The sequence below is a fragment of the Plodia interpunctella genome, chromosome 9, assembly GCF_027563975.2.
Source record: "Plodia interpunctella isolate USDA-ARS_2022_Savannah chromosome 9, ilPloInte3.2, whole genome shotgun sequence".
NCBI lineage: Eukaryota > Metazoa > Arthropoda > Insecta > Lepidoptera > Pyralidae > Plodia > Plodia interpunctella.
Window position 1 is genome coordinate 4,447,776 of NC_071302.1, and position 18,201 is coordinate 4,465,976.

General features: G+C 32.8%; 3 long non-coding RNA genes across 7 annotated transcripts; all 3 read left to right on the forward strand.

Annotated features, from left to right (window-relative positions):
* Window positions 1-2,083: 2,083 nt before the first annotated feature.
* LOC128672548 (uncharacterized) lies at window positions 2,084-9,192 on the forward strand. Of its 3 annotated transcripts, none has more exons than XR_008404983.2 (7): window positions 2,084-2,470; window positions 4,177-4,310; window positions 4,953-7,015; window positions 7,245-7,421; window positions 7,827-7,910; window positions 8,098-8,332; window positions 8,857-9,192. It is a non-coding gene; the product is annotated as an uncharacterized LOC128672548 (long non-coding RNA). The 3 variants fall into 3 exon arrangements; XR_008404984.2 differs by having other exon boundaries at window positions 7,827-7,906; XR_008404985.1 differs by lacking the exons at window positions 7,827-7,910; window positions 8,098-8,332; window positions 8,857-9,192 and adding an exon at window positions 7,518-7,532 and having other exon boundaries at window positions 2,086-2,470.
* An 881-nt stretch (window positions 9,193-10,073) lies between these two features.
* LOC128672404 (uncharacterized) lies at window positions 10,074-11,996 on the forward strand. Of its 3 annotated transcripts, XR_008404958.1 has the most exons (4): window positions 10,074-10,204; window positions 10,578-10,664; window positions 11,055-11,229; window positions 11,784-11,996. It is a non-coding gene; the product is annotated as an uncharacterized LOC128672404 (long non-coding RNA). The 3 variants fall into 3 exon arrangements; XR_008404959.1 differs by having other exon boundaries at window positions 10,811-11,996; XR_008404957.1 differs by having other exon boundaries at window positions 11,055-11,996.
* A 443-nt stretch (window positions 11,997-12,439) lies between these two features.
* Window positions 12,440-17,392, forward strand: LOC128672397 (uncharacterized). Its single transcript, XR_008404955.2, has 6 exons — window positions 12,440-12,732; window positions 13,289-13,411; window positions 14,268-14,348; window positions 15,186-15,275; window positions 15,813-15,893; window positions 16,690-17,392. It is a non-coding gene; the product is annotated as an uncharacterized LOC128672397 (long non-coding RNA).
* Window positions 17,393-18,201: the final 809 nt, after the last annotated feature.

An 18,201-nucleotide genomic window follows, 5' to 3' on the forward strand; every position in this document is an offset into this window, starting at 1 on the left:
ATCCAACGGATATAGAAGGAGATTAGAGAAGTAAAAGCCTAGAAAGAGACGACCCTAGAAACCCAAGGGAGGAATATTAACAACTTGGTTGTAAACGATTTCCGCCCGGGACATAACTGTTAAAATGATTAGTCGCCACAAATGGTTCGATTGCCTTAGCGCTAATAAATACGAGAGTCAAATTGTGTTTGAAACAATCCTCCGTTTTGATGTCGTATGAGGAGACAACTAATAACTGATAGGTGACATCAGCTTTCCTAAAGAGAGTTGTCATTAAGCAGCGGCCTATTTTAAAAGCAAAGCCGAATCTTCAAACAGGTTTTGGGAAGCCACAGCCGATAATGAAATCGGAAATACACAAGTTGAGTCATTGTAGTGTAGTGTGTCATTGTAGTGTAGTCATTGTAGTGTGTATACATGAATAGATGAAATAATAAAAAAAGTACCTAGTAGTACATTCTCTTTTATTTATGTAATGACATAAATAAAAGAGAATTTGAATTTGACGACCTCGGTGGCGCAGTGGTAAAGTTCTTGCCACTGAACCGAGAGGTCCCGGGTTCGATCCCCGGTCGGGTCATGATGGAAAACGATCTTTTTTTGATTGGCCCGGGTCTTGGATGTTTATCTATATATGTATTTGTTATAAAATATAGTATCATTGAGTTAGTATCCCATAACACAAGTCTCGAACTTACTTTGGGGCTAGCTCAATATGTGTGGTTTGTCCTCATTTATTTATTTATATTTAGAATGTACTACTAGGTACTTTTTTTATTATTTCATCTATGTATGTACCTTTCTTACAAAATAATTGTAAAAGGCGGACTTAAAGCCTTTTTCTACCAGTTACCTAAGAGAGTGATGTGGAGTTCATTATAATTATTTAAAATGCAGTTTTTCCAAATGGTCTATAAATGAATGAATGATTAATTATTACTGGTATAAGAAAAACATCTCAAGCATTTAGTTATATGTCTATTCCTATAGATGATTGTTACAATAACATGAGGAAATTTCATATATAACGTCGCACAATGTAACTGTTCAGATTGTTTGCTAATCAGCGACAAATATTTGACCTGTGTAATTTGGGCAAATTGAATAATTGCATATTAATGTTCCTGTGATAGCAGAGTAAACATATACACAATATGTTTACCTCGGTTGATGTTAAACAGTAGATAACAGTAATATCAGATAATACATTATACAACGTAACTCCGATATACAAATGAAATTAAAGCAGTTATAGAAGTTATTGTGGAGCGCGTCATCGGTGTTTGCTTACCATCAGTCAATCCGCATGCTCGTTCGCTCACTATATATACGTATATTTTAAAATAATAATTATAATTCACAATTCCTAGATAGGTTTTGTAAATAGTTTTAAGACTAAATATACGTACCTACCTTACATTTACAAATCATAAATAAATATATGAATAAGCGATATAAAAAAGGTTGTACAATATTGTACTCAAAAACATAGCATATTGTGTTTTGGCAACATAACTTATCACAAATTGTCTGGTTTTATTTTAATACAATTATAAATCACGATAACTCATGTCAGTATATTATAATTCCCTTAATTAATTTTATCTTGCTATGTACCTAATATACATAGGACTTTGAGTGCATTCCTAATTACTTCTTCAGTAATAAATTGTAGAAACTCTCTCATACATTTTCTTATGGCTTTCGGCCGCATGTCGTTTTTGACAACATCCAAAATTGTTATTTAGAAAAAACAATGACATGAATGACCTCGGTAGTCTATCATCATGCTAGACTGGAACACTGGAAGTCCCAGGATTGATCCCCGGCCAGGTGTATATGGAAAAATTATATTTATCAGGCAGATTGGTTTTGGTTGGTTGGATGTTTATTTATACATACGTATGTATAGTTCTATTATTAAAATCGTTCAGTTAGTATTTCATAACACAAGTCTCGAACTTACACAATCTGTGTGACTTGTCCATATGTCTTGAATCTTTCTTATCAAGTACTTTATCTGAGAAATAGATTATCTTTTGATTGCGAATGATTCTAAGCATTAGAAGGAAACGAATACGTGCCCGGTTGACTTGCTACAAGTGTGTTTTGTGTGAATTTATTTAATCTGAAATTTATTTTCGTGATTTTATTTACAATTTTAAGTTCTGTTTAAATTTCAACTCATCTAGTCTAGTACGTAAAAATTATAATTATTAATTTTACCATAACAATCTCTACAGATAACATTTTGCATAAGTACATAATTACAATAGTTTAATGATAAAAACTCCAATAATTCTTAGTATCGATCACGTTTGACAATTTACGATAAGCAGATAAGGGCGACATAAGCCAATTTAGCTAAATACACCCACGTAAGCAAAGCTAACTCAGTACTGATTTCGTGTTTAGCAAAAACACACAGCGTTTTAGTTTTTGTTGGATTATTAATAAACAACAAAATGTGGTAAGTGCTAATATTAAATCAGTTTGTAGCAAAGAAATGGGATTTTTAATTGATGTGACTCTATCAAGTGATAATCGTAATTTTTTTATGATACCTATATATCGAAAGTGCAATATAACATAGTAGATGTTTTAAAAAAACCCTGTTCAGAGAAAGGGATACGAGAAAATCGCATCACAATATTTTGTGACACTAACGAGTTCCTTTCAATCGGTGTATTTTTTGAGGACTCTGCATGTTTCATATAAATAGAATATTATTATGCTAACAAACTGTCATGAACGCCTGACTGAACGGTTCAATAGGAAAGCTTAAAAAGAAATATTGATCATTCACACATGAGTCATTCACGTAAATGTCGACATGCCACATTTATTGTAACCTTGGTTACATATAAAATACTACTGAACTTAATGAGCAATTATTTTTTTGGAAAAATACTCTCATAATATATACATTCGTGCAAATTTACTAGTATTTATAATGTTCTCTATTTCTATAGCACCACCCTTTTTGCCGTCTTCCGTTTAGTCCTTAGGTTAACCGGCAAAAAATGCCTGAGATAGCATTAAGTCCACCTAATTATAATTGTTCAACAAATAAAATAAGTTTATTATTGCATACCTACCTATTCAACAAATAAAGAATATACTTATCGCCAAAAACTTTTATCGATACCAGATATCATTGCCCGGTAATAGATAAGATTCTTTAACGCCTTCATATAAGTACCTAGTTATCTTTCATATTTACATCCGGTAAAATAAAATAGTTTTATTTGGATCCTCCCCTTTACGCAATAGTTCACACGCAAAAATTAGCTACAGAAATATTGTAATCCAAAAAACATTTAAGCAATTAAGCATTACCATCATAGGACTGTCCATTTGTACAAACAGACGAAAAACTTTTATTAATCCATCCAATTATTTTTTTACCAGTAATGAAGGCTGACTGTTGCATGACCATGAGCGGAAAATAAACCAGCCGATTTATATCTAGTATTGCATAATAAAACTATGTCACTTCTTAACACATACCAACTCGTCTAAATGATTTGTTTGCGCTTGAAATATTGGTTAGCTTATAACAAGGATTGACCTGACTGACATGAATTTATATAAGTTAAGAATTTATATAATTTATAGATGTGTGTGAGTGAGTATACTTATGACAGCTTAGGGTGTTTGTTACTCAATATCTATAAAGCTATTTAAAGGATTACGATGAAATTTGGTATACTGCGACTTTTATAAATCATAGGATATCTGACTGAAGTAGAAGAAGGAATCGTACGAAGCTATATTTTCCGTAATAAAAATATTATTCTGTCCACTAAAATATTTAATAAGAAGCTTCTAGCTCTACTTGAAAGAAACAAAGTTAGGCCATTTAGTCAGACGAGAAGGTACAACCAAAACTTACTTTCGAATATATCATTTACATTTACTAATCACTAGCTATGCCCCGGTGCTTCGCTCCCGTGGGTATTTCGGTATAAAAACGATTCTACGTGTTATTCCAGGTTATACTCGTATTCTATCCGTGTACCAAATTTCATAACAATCCGCCCAGTAGATTTTGGGTGAAAGAGTAACAAACCTATATACTAACTTTCGCACAAACTTTGACATTTATAATATACGATAAAGTTAACATAATATTTTTTATAAATCTAGTGTCTAAGCGACATTTTCCTTTTTCAGTTGTGTATGCAGTTTGATAAGCAAAGTCATCAGCTTCATTCTATCACTGCTATTTTTTGTGGCAGTGGTTCTGCTCATTCTGTGGGCCACCAATGTCCTGTGGAATAATTCTGATACAGATAACGACAACAACGGTAAGAGAACTTAACGTACTAAGATGATACATCAAAATACGTAGCATAAAAAACTCTTAACCTAAATAAAGTAGCCTATACTCAGAAAAATAGCAAACGCAAAGAGACATTCTTGTCCTTCCTTTTTTGTGGTTATTTTTCATACCATAATATACCATTACACACGATATATACACATATACACGATTTAGTATATACCTTGTATATGTTAGTATATACCATTAGCTACATTGATTTAACTAGTCAGACATTAATTTTTATTGAGCAGTAAATTATTTGTTGTGTTGACTTGACATGGCAAACAAAACGGCTTGTTTTGAAATACAATATGACAGTAGCTTGAACATTTTCGAGCCAATGGACTGACATCTTGGGATGCCGACGACCACGCGAAGTGGAGGCGAAAAAGTAGGAAAGCAGACCCTGGGCTCAACGGCTGTGGAGACAACCGGAAAAACTCTTACATGAGAAAGTAGCTTGCACACTTGCATGATAGCTACCGGCACGTATCCCTGCATGCATTATGCAAGTAACTGGCATGTAACACGTTGCACATTCCAGCTACCAGCATGATATACTCGTATATAGCTACTTGCCTGTTTTACTTATATGTGTATCTTATATTTCATTTTTCGATTTCAGAAACCACTACAGCCACCTTCATGAGCGAAGTCACTGGTGCAGGACTGAAACATTTTAGTAGTACATAGTTTTAATTTTTTAATTACTATTAAGGTCGGTGTCCAAAAATCTTTGTTATACGGAGTTGTAGATGGCTGCGTAGATGCAACCAATGCACATACATTGGATGCATACACTACGCGTTCGGTACATGTGTATCATACACGCACACATACGTAGTTAGTCTGCACCGGCCTTTAAAGGTCTACAGCGTTTGTTTCGCCTACACAATCAACAAAACTATGTAAACATTCAAAATAATCATCTTCACAAAAATATTTTTTCTCTACACATTTAATCTTACATATCATTAGCTATTTGGTTTGCTAAAAAAATATTATCTGTTCTAAAAACATTACGTTGTGTATGTGTTTTGTTGAATGTTTTCAATGGAGACCCGACTTAACGTACGCACATTAGTAATAAAAATGATTTAAGTAACGTAGCCTTACTTGAAGTATTTTTACATACTTATTATAAGCATAAGATCAAACAGGAAATCTACTTAAGTATATGATATTTTTTATATATGAAAAATGTTTTTATCGTAGATTTTCTCTGATTTACCTCATTGTAATATTTCATAATATAAGTGCATAATTTATATATGTAAAATATTAATGTATTTTTTATAATGCTTTAAATATAAACTTTGAGATTAATATTAACTCAGATTTTAGTTCAAATCGTTTATTTTTCTAATATAACTGATATTGTCATCAAGCGTTTTATAATTTAATATTTATTAGCGGCCCGTCTCGACTTCGCTCATAAAAATAATATAAATTATACACCTATACCTCAGGAATTACACTATATACTAAAATAAACCACATCTAAACCTGTTGCATAGCTTTAAAGACCTAAGCGTACATAGGGGCACAGACAAACCGCAAGAAGCGACTATGTAGTGATTCGTTGTTTTCATTAACAACTTATTTTACATAAAGTTTCAACACTCACGCTGGGTTAATGTGTACATGCTTATAAAATATGTACATAAAATGAATAAATAAAAAAACCGGTCAAGTGCGCGTTAGTCTCGCGCACCGAGGGTTCCGTACAAAATTTTTAAGATTCGCGGGCGTATGCATTTATTTGGTACGTAACTTGTAATTACAAATATAACATTTTTTCTGTGATGTGTGTTCTGTGATTTGTGATAAATTACCAATTTATGAATTTTTTACTATATCAGCATAGAATGACCTTACTTTATCCCAAATTTCATGATTCTAGGTCATCGGGAAGTACCCTGTAGGTTTTGATTCCTTTGTGAAATCGCAAAATGCAAACTATAAGTAAATTAACAATTTTCAGATATTTAAACACTATATTTAACAAGGAATACTTGATATATTTTATATTTCATGGAATAAAATTACAAAACTAAAGTGTATACCTGTTATTTGACCACCCTGTACATCTTGTTCATTGTTCTTCGTGTCGATCTAAATAATTCGACAGCGTATTATTTTCATAAAAAATTCTAAGATAAGATCAAATTTTATAGAAATCAGTAACACAAATTTACGTTTGATGAATTAGGTACTCATGGAATTAGTAGGTACTCCTACTAATTCCGTGGAATTACTTAAGTACATTCAAAGATATGAATCTGTTTTTTTTTCACGTTATTTTATATAGGACTAGATGTTACCCGAGGCTGCGAATCCGTAGGAATTTTGAGATAAAATATAGCCCATAGCAATCTTGGACAATGTACCTTTCTAATGGTGAAAGAATTTTTGAAATCGGTTAAGTAGTTTCGGAGATTACCCGCCTCAAACATACAAACTCACAAACGCTTACCTCTTTATAATAATAGTATAGAAGTATAGATATATCGAAAATATGGATAGAATTATATATGATCTTAGCTTCAAAAACAATTTGAATGGCATAAACAAAAATGTCAATACATAAAGTGACAGATCATTGATACCTATAGTATTTTGATATATTATTTAATATGCTAGAAGAAAAACGATTTCAGAATACCAATAATCATCTTTTCTTTAATTGTAAGGTCAATCTATACTAATATCATAAATGTGAAAGTGTTTTTGTTTGTCCGTCTTTCACGTCTAAACGGAGCAATTCATTGCAGTGATTTGGAGAGCTGGAGATTCTCATAGGCTACTTTTTGCGGGTGGAACCGCGGGCAACAGCTAATAATAAATTATATAACACCTTTCCACAACTTATTAACATGTCGTCATGACATTTAGATAATTGTATTTTTTTATGAAGTGACGCAGCATCAACATCGTACCAAGATTAGAAGTGACAAGGGTAATGTGCAAATGGACACATGGACAACATTCAACAACCCATACCGAGCAATAAACATGAATCACGAACCCGATGGACACACGCACGTAACAGTGGAACACACTCAGCACCGCACACAAACATTTCTAATGACAGGTAGGTACAAATATTTACCCGTATTGGGCTCAAACTTTTAAATTTGAAATGCAATCGTTCTGAACAAAGATTTTTATCATCCCGTTGTTGATTTAGTACGAGGCGACGATGGGACCAGATCAGATTTTTCAAAACTTTAAGGTTTATTTATTACACTGACACCAGAACTGAAGACGCGAAGAAGAGGGAGAAAGTGTAAACCCTTATTCGAGTAATGTACGTGTCTAATAGTTTATAAATTTTTAATTTGTGTCTAAGAAATGCTGGCTTGATAACGTAAAGGATATGTGCTGGTAAAATAATGGTCTGACAAGTATGTACTTATGCCGAAGACCCTCGAAAAAGAAGCAGAAAAGAAACTCGAAGATTTTGTTTAATTTATATTTAAATTGTATAATTTTTCAGTCCCCTTATTCCCTGTGATTTCCGCTCTTGCTGTGTAATCATCGTCATTATGGGATTTATAATACTAATCATTTCCTTGGGTGTGTAAGTATTTATTTACTAGAATGTATCCATAGCATTTTTAGATGTTCTTGTGCCAATATTTGATAAAATGGCGCTGAGTTTGATATCTGAATTTTTAAAATCAAGTCAAGATATACCTAATAAAAGAGACGGCAAACGGTCAAAACATTATGTTTTTTATCGAATCATAGCATTTGCTTGGTTTCAGGTTAGCCGCTGTAAACACTGGCTTCTTACATTCAAATCCGAGCGGGAAACTGGAGTCGCCCTTAAGCGAATAATGCTAAACCATAGCCTGATGGCGTAAAATCTTCGAAGATTTGGATTTCCTTCGTTGATAGATAGCATCCAAGTAGGAACTTGCGCAAAGATGCCTACGGTAAGGCCTTAAGAAAGAAAGGCTGAATTCCATCATGCAGGCCCTCCCACTGCATCATTTAATTGTGAGTTTTGGGACTTTTTTCTATATATTTTTTAAAGAACTGCAAATATTGGAGTGTTATGTATTTCTTGTCGCGTGTGTTGTTTTCTAACACACGTGTCAGGTTTTATTTTTATCCATGTACTTACTAAATCCACGTTCATGTCACCCAAAGGCAACAAATGACAATACGTTAAAAATAAATTGTATAAGTATTTCCAATAATCTTTTTTAATTTAATAACTTTTGAAAAAATGATTACAGATTCACTCTTTCGGTTTACCGCATCGGTATATCCGAAATTATGTTCAGAAAAATACATCATTATTTACAATGAAGTTGTAATGTAAATATTGGTGACATTTCTGTTGACTTTGGGAAATTTGTTTTAGAAATTGTGTTGTTACTATTTTAAAATTTTAAAGTGTTATTTAAATCGCAGAATGAAGCTTCTCACATACATAATATAGAATCTGTTCAATACAGACTCGTAATTGCAAAGTTTAATTATGTAAACAAATCTCATTAATAATTTGTTTATTTCAGAATGTTGGAACGTGATCACTTGTCCAGACTCGGAACATTATTTATTTTATTGAAAGACCAACAACTTTCTTTTCTTATTTTATTTCTCTCTTTCATCTGATCGTGTTTCTGGTTGCTTCCTTTTTGTTGCTGTTTTTTATAATATTAGTTATAAGAACATAAAGAATACGAAATTATTACAGTATGTTACAATACGTAATGGTTATTTTGCACTTACTATGTACTATACATATATACATATAATATAATCTTCAAATTTTGACTAAGTCATTCGCTAAAATCAGATAAGCACAGTTTTATTACTTTATTTAATGAAATATATATGCTTTTCATCAATTTTGTATTATTTTTCAATCACAATTCTTGTATTGTAGTTGTGTAGAAACTTCAAAGTTGTCCCTTTTTTTTTTTAATAGTTATTGTTATAGCGGCTATAATAATACAAATTATAAGTAAATATGTGTAAGATCACAGCTATAAAACATTAAATTAAATATTATGCTGTTTCCAAACACTTCCAAATAGGGTTCCTCGTTTACCGATTGGGAAAAGAACTACAAGATGACATGGAAGAGCAGGTGCTTCTGAGTACCTACTAATTCCAAGCTTGATTGTGATTGATAAAAATATGTTACCACAACATAATAAAACCAACAGGCCACATGGTCCGACTTCCTTTGTCCTACCGATCAGACGTTGGTGTTTGCGGGTTTGCGTCATCTCAATTTCTGTACTATTAGAATAGCTCGGTTTGGAAAATAAAAAATTTATTATGTAGCCCGTAGACAGAGAAAGCTATTGACCTCGTTACATCTTCCATTTCGCTCAAATAAGAGAAACACCACGTGCCCTGTCCAATCTGCCACTTTGTATAAAATTAGGTGGATTAGGCCGGAAAGTTGTATGGAAATCTATCTTACGCTAGTAAGAAGTTCAACATTCAAGACAACTTCGCTCGGGTAAAACCATAATAAAACGTCCTCAGAAATCACACTATATTGAAATCAGATTTAATTACTAATTTCCATCGAGATATAAATAATAAGATATAAAATATAAATAATGCACTAACGCTGGTAATATGGTCCAAAGTTAATTTCATTTCATCCTTACATATTGGTTACATTTGTTCGTCTATACAGATTTCTCGGTCTTTGCTCTAGTCATATTCAATCTATGATATATAGGGTATATATTTATAACTTCAAAAAGTCGTGTTTGACTGTGGACGTATGACATATCATACACTAAAAGAAAATGCTTTTATTTGTATAATAGAAAGATTTTCTGATAAAGCGAATAACATTTTGACGACAACATGTGAAAGTCGCTAAAATGTGATAATGTGGTAAGTTTCTCATCCATTGTTCTTATCAATGGAGAAAAAACCCATTTATCTACATTTAAGTGCATCAACTATTTATCATGCAATTAAAAATTATATAAAACAGTGAAAATAAAACCGACCCACCTCGACATCGAATCATAGCTGAAAACACTGCAGATTACGTCAATTCTTTCAAACCAAAATCTGTTAAACCGTTTAAACTGGAGTCAGACCGGTATACAAACTCATAGGCACGAGCAGCATTCGAACCTGGGACCTTTCGATCACAAGCGGACGGTCTTAAGCACTTAACCACCACTGCTTCCAAGATGTAATTGCTAAATAAAATTTTATAGGTATATTTTAAACTAATTAATATTTTGTTGTTTTTCAGCATCCCCATCTGCTGTGATTGTCGTCTTTTGGTACCTTTCCTTCTTTTTGTAGGACTTATGTACTTAATAATAATTTTAATGTAATGGTACGTAAGTATAAAAGTTAATTATGTATAAAATATAGCTTTGGACCTTTGACAACTTATTTAACAAACTGCCATATCCAACATCTCTCGGTAAGCTGGAATGATGTAACATACACTTGTGTTAAAAAAAACATGTTTTTCGACAGCCGGCACTGGGTTTAAAAGCAGTTCTTTTTGTTCTAATACTGAGCAAGCAAACAAGCTAGCAAGCGAACACCTGACGGGAAGTGGTTACTTATCAACTTACAAAACCGTGACGTCCTGCAAAATGCCACAGGCTGGTCCTGAATGAATCTTTTCACACCCTTTTTGTAGATCTCCATGTCGTCAAATGACTTCACTATGTATATCGACCATATTCTTATTCTATTTTACATATTGCTTATATAGCATTCGTTCAAGTCGAATGATGCTACTGTTGCCTTGGCAAGAGACGTGGGTATATCACGACTAGGATTAGCTCTTTGTTCCTGTTCAAGAATGACCTGATCCTATTGGCATTATGTTGTGATGAATAAGGAAGAGATGAGACAGGATTTCCATCAACAAGCTTGTCCACTTTCATGTGAGTTGTCAATAGACGTTTCAAGTATAAAAGGCAATACTTCTACTGATAATAATTTTATGAACTTTCTTATTGAGTTGATCTGATTATGGTGTCGGTATGATAATAGGACTACTTATTTCAAAAATTCCACTTCCCAAAATTGTTATTTTGGAAAGTTGTCCTATGAGAATTGTCTATTAGTAAAGTAGTTATTTTGAGAAGGTCCGTATACCTTTGGACCTTATGAAGCAACAGTATACAATTTTGATTGACTTCGATAGACAAAAAGCGAAATTATGATTGTTATTTTCTAAATTTGGTAATAAATTGCAATTACGTGTAGTTTTTTGAAAATAACCTATTGCTCATTATTATATACCAGCCGCCCATCTCGTCTTCGCTCGGATAAAGTCATCATTTGAAAACACCCTATATTACTGACGTATCCTGAAGAAACGTTCGGGTTTCGTCTTTCTGTGCCAAATTTTATCAAAATCGGTCCAGTTTTTGAGTTTATTCATTACATAAAAAAATAATCATAATTTTAAATTAATGAAGAGTTATTTTTTCAGTAAATCAAAACTTTATTAACGAGGTCGCTGGTTGGATTCGTATAGTTTTATGTTACGAAAGCTTTAATGTAATTACATATTTTTAATTGTTTTTTTATACTGTAACATTATTAATTAAACTCAAAAACATGGTGAATTTGGCATTTATCTCATTGTAATATTTTATAAGAGGGTACCGAATTAGTATGTAAATAAAAGTAATTTTTTCCTATGCTTTACTCGTTCAATTATTGTTCGTTTTTTATTTGGAATTAGCAATAGAGAGAGAGAGAGAGAGAGAGAGAGAGAGACAGAGAACGGGAGAGGCCTTTGTCCAACAGTGGGATATAATATGGGACAAAAATTAATTATTTTGTCAATTTGACTACCTACATCCCACTTTCCACCAATTCCCTAGGCAAAAATTTGTGGGTAAATTCTTCACGCTCCAACGGCTTGGCCATTTTTATTGATATTTTTTATCTCGAAAGTAATAGTCGCTTTCTTCGCACCACTTACTTCAGGTGAAGGAAAACATCGTGAGAAAACCTGCACACTAGTTAAGTTAGTATGTATGCGAAATAAAAAATTGTTATATAAAATTTGTATTTGCATTTGTAGTACTTGAGATAACGTATTTATCATACATGTATAACATACATAAATAAAATAGAATGTTTACCAAAATATGCACATAGACCACAGATATAAGAATAATGCATGTAATTAGTAGTACTAATTCCATGGAATAATGTTCTAATATCTATGGCATAGACCAGATAAATAGGTACCTGCAGTAAATTTATTATTCTTGGAATTGTAAAAAAATAAACGTCTTTGGTAACTTAATAAATTATAGGTTACTTTGCGTTTGACATAGGTACTGTTGTAAGAAATGTTTTCGTTTCTAAAATATTTTCTGATAAAGTGTTATGCATATTGTAATATAATCCGTTAGTAAAACTATGTGGTAAGATATAAATAATTACTACCTCACTCTCTCACTCGCGTGTCTGCGTTATTATTATTGGTTGTGAAGACTCAATGCCCTTTAATAGGCGGAGTCTTGTAATTAGTATAGTCTTTATATATTGAAACATTTATAAGTTTACTCTATATTTCGCTGTAAGACCCCCGAAAATAAAATAAATAAATAAAATTTCAACCCTTTTTGGGAATGTGTTGCCTATGAACTGCTACTGTCATGTCAACAAGCAATGTATGCCGAATCCGCCAAGTTCACGACTTTGTCCGCGACAGTATAGAGCCGGCTTAGACTACTTGAATAAAATCTCACATCCCTGGCAGCTAATCAGAATCTAAGAAAAGACTTAGATAAAATCAGAAATTGATGTAATTACGAGTATTTTATTATTATTTAGTAGATAGCATGCTCCTCGTTTATTGATTTTCCATACACATGTCGGTAAAGTTCGATTGGCTTAGCTTTTTCTTTTAACACCAAATTGTATTACTCATGTTATTTGCAAATAAAATTTTCTCTCTTTCTTTGTATAATTTTCCAGTTCTCCTTGCTGCTGTGATTTACATCTTTGTTGTGTAGTCATTGGAGTCATAGCACTTATAGTGCTAGTATTAATTTGCATATAAAGACTTAGCCAAACGTATATTGACAAGACGATGTGTGTGTAAGTGTAGCAATTTTATTATTATAATCTAATTATACGCCACTCATATCGAATATTAAAATAACAAATAAAATACTTTCTACTAAAATTCTTTATCTACCGGCGTAATACCACAACTTCCCAACTTATAATATAAATCAATTTTACCAGTCTTAGAAATACGCGATAAATGCAATGTAAGGTACTTCGATTCATGTGTGTGAAGACTTGGGCGGAGTGCTGTTAGATATATTAAAAAGGATACACCATTCATTCCGGAAAATTTTTGGAAATGCACTGCGGCTAAAGATTTTTTTAGAAATTTATTATTATTGGAATTGTAAAAAAAATAATGTCTTTGGTAACTTAATAAATTATAGGTTACTTCGCGTTTGAGCGTCTTTACGCACGAAAAAAAAAGCTACTTGTAAGAAATGTTTTCATTTCTAAAATATTTTCTGATAAAGTGTTATGCATATTGTAATATAACCCGTTAGTAAAACTATGTGGTAAGATATAAATAATTACTACCTCTCTCTCTCACTCGCGTGTCTTCGTTATTATTCTTGGTTGTGAAGACTCAATGTGCTCTCCTCTCTCGATAGTTGTGCTTTCTTGTTCGTCCGTGTTCGGGGCTAAGGTGCCCAGAAGCCCGAAGTCGGCTTAAAAAATAAACAAGATTCGTCTGCTTGACGTCAACGCTCCTTAAGAATGCCTCTCAGTTGCCATAGTCGCTTACTGTTATTGTGGACCTGTAGGGTTGAACCATATGCCATTAGCATACGAATGAAGCAAAAAATTAAATCAATATTGTTCGTTATGAGTATTTTGCCCATATATATATATATATATAAAACTATTTCTTTTCATTTTCCAGTTTTGACTTCTCTGATTGGGTCCATTGGTTTTATTTGTTAATTGTCGTAGGATTTGCAGTGCTATTTATGTATTCAATGGGGTAAGTATGAAACTCACGTTAGAGTATCATTTAGTATGGAGCCTTTGGACGAGTCCAAAAATATGTGATTTTATTTTTGTCATATCTTTGAAAGCATTGTAACGACAATACCTGTATTAAAGCATTGTATTGACGTTATGATTGGATGTAAGCCTAAAATTAGATTTTAAGCAACATAACAGCATAACGTCTAAATCTTTGTCTATTTATTTTTTTGCTCAAGAGCCTAAAATTTCATACAAAAGTAACATTTTCTAAAGATAAAAAAGTTAAATCTTCTTCTAATCAGCCATAGGCCAATAATTTAATAGACCAAGATAAACAGGTGCGTACATCTACGAATATTAAAATGCTTATAATACTGATGTCATTTCCACGGAATCGAGCTGAAAAGCTGAGTATTAACCATGACAGTAAAGGGATCGCTTTACTATCATAATATACAATCTACTATTTCGTGCCGAATTTTTACCTTCACCATAGAAATAAATAGTGTAAATAAATCAAAATAGAAATAAATAGTGACATATTTACACAGATATAGCTCCATAACATTTCTAAATAGAAACACTTCATAAACTATAGGAGCTTATTTTTTGTGTGTATTATTGTTTTCTTTATTATAGGTGTATAAATTAGGTGCCACTTGTTTATTAGATTTATTCATTCAACCAAATTAAAAATATCTCACAGATTGAGCTACTTTTTACTAGTTGTTAGAAAAAAAAAACAAAAGGTCCGAAAATCAACTTTATTGTTTTGATTTTGTTGATGAAGTAGAAATGAAGATTTTTAAAAATACATAAAAAATATAATAGAAATATATTTTGTTTAAAGGTTATTCGATGAGATTCTAACACTTTGAACATAGGCAAAACCTATTCCGCAGAGGGAACTCCTCGTCTGTGTTGGCAAGCTCGTCATGTGGTAAGTGACATATTCTCTCTCTCATCATGTATGATCTCGGTTGCATTTGGGGTTGAGACACCGCGAAGCCCAGGATCAGTTTAAAAATAACTCTAAATTTCCGAATCTTCAGGCTGTGATTTTACAACCGGCCGCCTGCCTGACTTCAACGCTCCTTGGGAATACTATTGTTGCCTATCAGCTATCTAGGCTATAGGAGATATTAAAGAAAAATAATTATGGGCGGTCTTTATGGGACTAATAGACGGCATAACATTTAATTATATAGCTTGAAATCTGATTATAGGTTTCATCGCGATTACTTGGTTAGATCCCGAGATATCGATAATAATAAATTATGGGCGGACGCACGAAATAAACGCGGACGAGGCTACGGGCAAAAGCTAGTTTTATAATATTAGTATGGATAGTATGGATTATGGTTTTACCGAAAATCGGGCCGGGCCTTTAATTTGTAGTGTAAATTATACAAAATGAAGATTGCAGTATGATGTGTGATTCATCTGTGGTATTCACATAATTCTATAATGTTTTCAGTATCGTCTTCTGTGATCTGCGGCTTTGCTGTTGTTGTATAATAATAATAGGGACAATAGTCCTCATTTTACATTTATGTGGGTAAGAATACAAATCCCTATGCATATACTAGTATTATAAATGGAAGTATTCTCTCTCTCTCTAATTTGAACGTTTTTCCGGTTTCTTCCACAGCCGTTGAGCGTCGGAGCCCAGGTTCCGCTTCCCTATGCTTTCGTCTCCACTCCGCACGGGCGTCGGCATTTCTTTTTATCAGACCACTAGCTTTTGCTGCGGCCAAATGCGGGCTATGTCTTCGTACTTGTCTGATTTCTATTATCCGAACTACAGAAATTATGACATACTAAATTCCAATTTTGAGTAAAAGGGTTGATATTTCGATGTTAATAATTCGATGCTAATATGTTCTTCTGCATGCCTTTTCCCATTGTAATTGGGGTCGACTCTTTACCTTCTATGGTACTAGGACTGTCTCTCCTGAGTTATCTGTCAATCGCTCTAGTAACTTCAGATGGATCACAATTGAACCTCGATAATCTGAACTCAAGAAACTGTTTTACCGTTTTGGTTACAAGTTCGTCGTTGTCGTTATGACAAATGCAACGTTGGTTTCCGATTTAGTTGTGATCCAACAATTTGTCAAACTATTTTCACGATACCGAATTGGTAATAAAAATTGCGGATCGATCGAGGCACAGATGTGTTCCAGAGGAAGTTGTTAAGTAGCAATTGAGATCTTCAGAATCAGCTCATTTGAAATGGTTGTCGACAACGTGGCCAGTGGCTGTCCTTTTCCTTTATTTTTTTGCCATCTCTAATATCAACTGTACAGTGTACAGTATATAATAACCTATTTAAAAATAAATAATATTTACAGTCAAATAAAACCACCGCCGACATCGTGAGGCCGCTGCATGATGGACCTGTGAGATACCTAAAGCTACTGAATAATCGACCTGATAGACAGACCGCTGAATATCGGCAGAGATATAATGTTGCCGCATCTTTAGCCTGAGAGTTGCTGTGATTTTCCATGACTATAAGAGTAATCGCAGTATAAGTAAGCATTCAGTCTGGATGCGTTTCAGGCCTTTTCGTCGTCGCCCGAAGCGCGTACTGACCCAATATAAATATTAAACTACCGAGCTTTAATTTTATTATACTATATCATCGATATACGCACGCGCACAATTTAGTTGTAAGGGTTTTTATAATGTTTACCTATGTAACCTACTAACTGTAATTATGTAGTGCCGATTACATATTATATGAGTTAGTTTTTTCCCTAATTTACGCCATTGTACCTAATAGGTATATCATAATGTAAGCGTCTAGTTTATTAATGTCAATATATATTATTATTTGTCTTAAATCAAATTTTGTATTATATAAATTTTATCGACCAAAAAGTCACACACTTATTGTAAATTAATCATTCAAATATTCTTGAATTAAATATAGTTTGTAATTATACCTAATATTTCAATTTCCCGAAGATGAAAAATATTTGCAAATGTTCGGCCGTCTGTTTATCTATTAGAAAGTTTTTCGTATTTTATAGTTATTGTTATTTTTTGATATGTTTCCATTATATATACATATAGATCGTTTCTAATTGGCAAACTTGTCAATATTATGAAATATCTTTTAAAACATGCGAAATGTCTTGTTATTTACCACCACAATTGATTTTCTATTTAAAAGTTAAAAAAATTAACATTTTCATGATGAACATTTTGGCGCAAAAAATACTCTTCACTTGAAAATGGCGTCAACACAATATCCTGCGCGCGCATCTAGGTCATATACAATAGTGCACCACGAAACTAATGAAAAAGCGGAATTTTGACAACCTAGTGACATCACCATAGTACCAAATCACATGCTAGTGCTGCTCTCTGGCGTGACCACTAACAACAACTAAACACCGCACTAATATTCCCAAAAAAATGAATATTCCCTGTTGTCTATAACATAGAAAAATAATCGCTTGGCTGAACGTTAATGGTCAAAAGTAAAGTGAAGTGTGATTATTTCATCGAAATCAAAATAGGTACTAAATTCACGGATATCAGTGGATATATCTAGGATTGTTTACATTGTAAATAACTCTTATCGTTTCTATGGACAGAAATAAAGCTGAATGGTCATAACAAAATCTTTTTGCAAACTCTATTAGGTATTATAAAAGATACCTACGCCTACTTTGTAATATATTGACAACATAACCTAACATGATGCTATGTTCCACTTTTATAGTTCATTTACAAAAATAATGTGGTAAGTTTGTATTCTGACGTTTTATCTGCTCCCGGGTTGGAAAAATTTGTCGTCATTAAACGCTAATTTGATAAATCCTAACTAATATTATAAATGCGAAAGTAAGTTT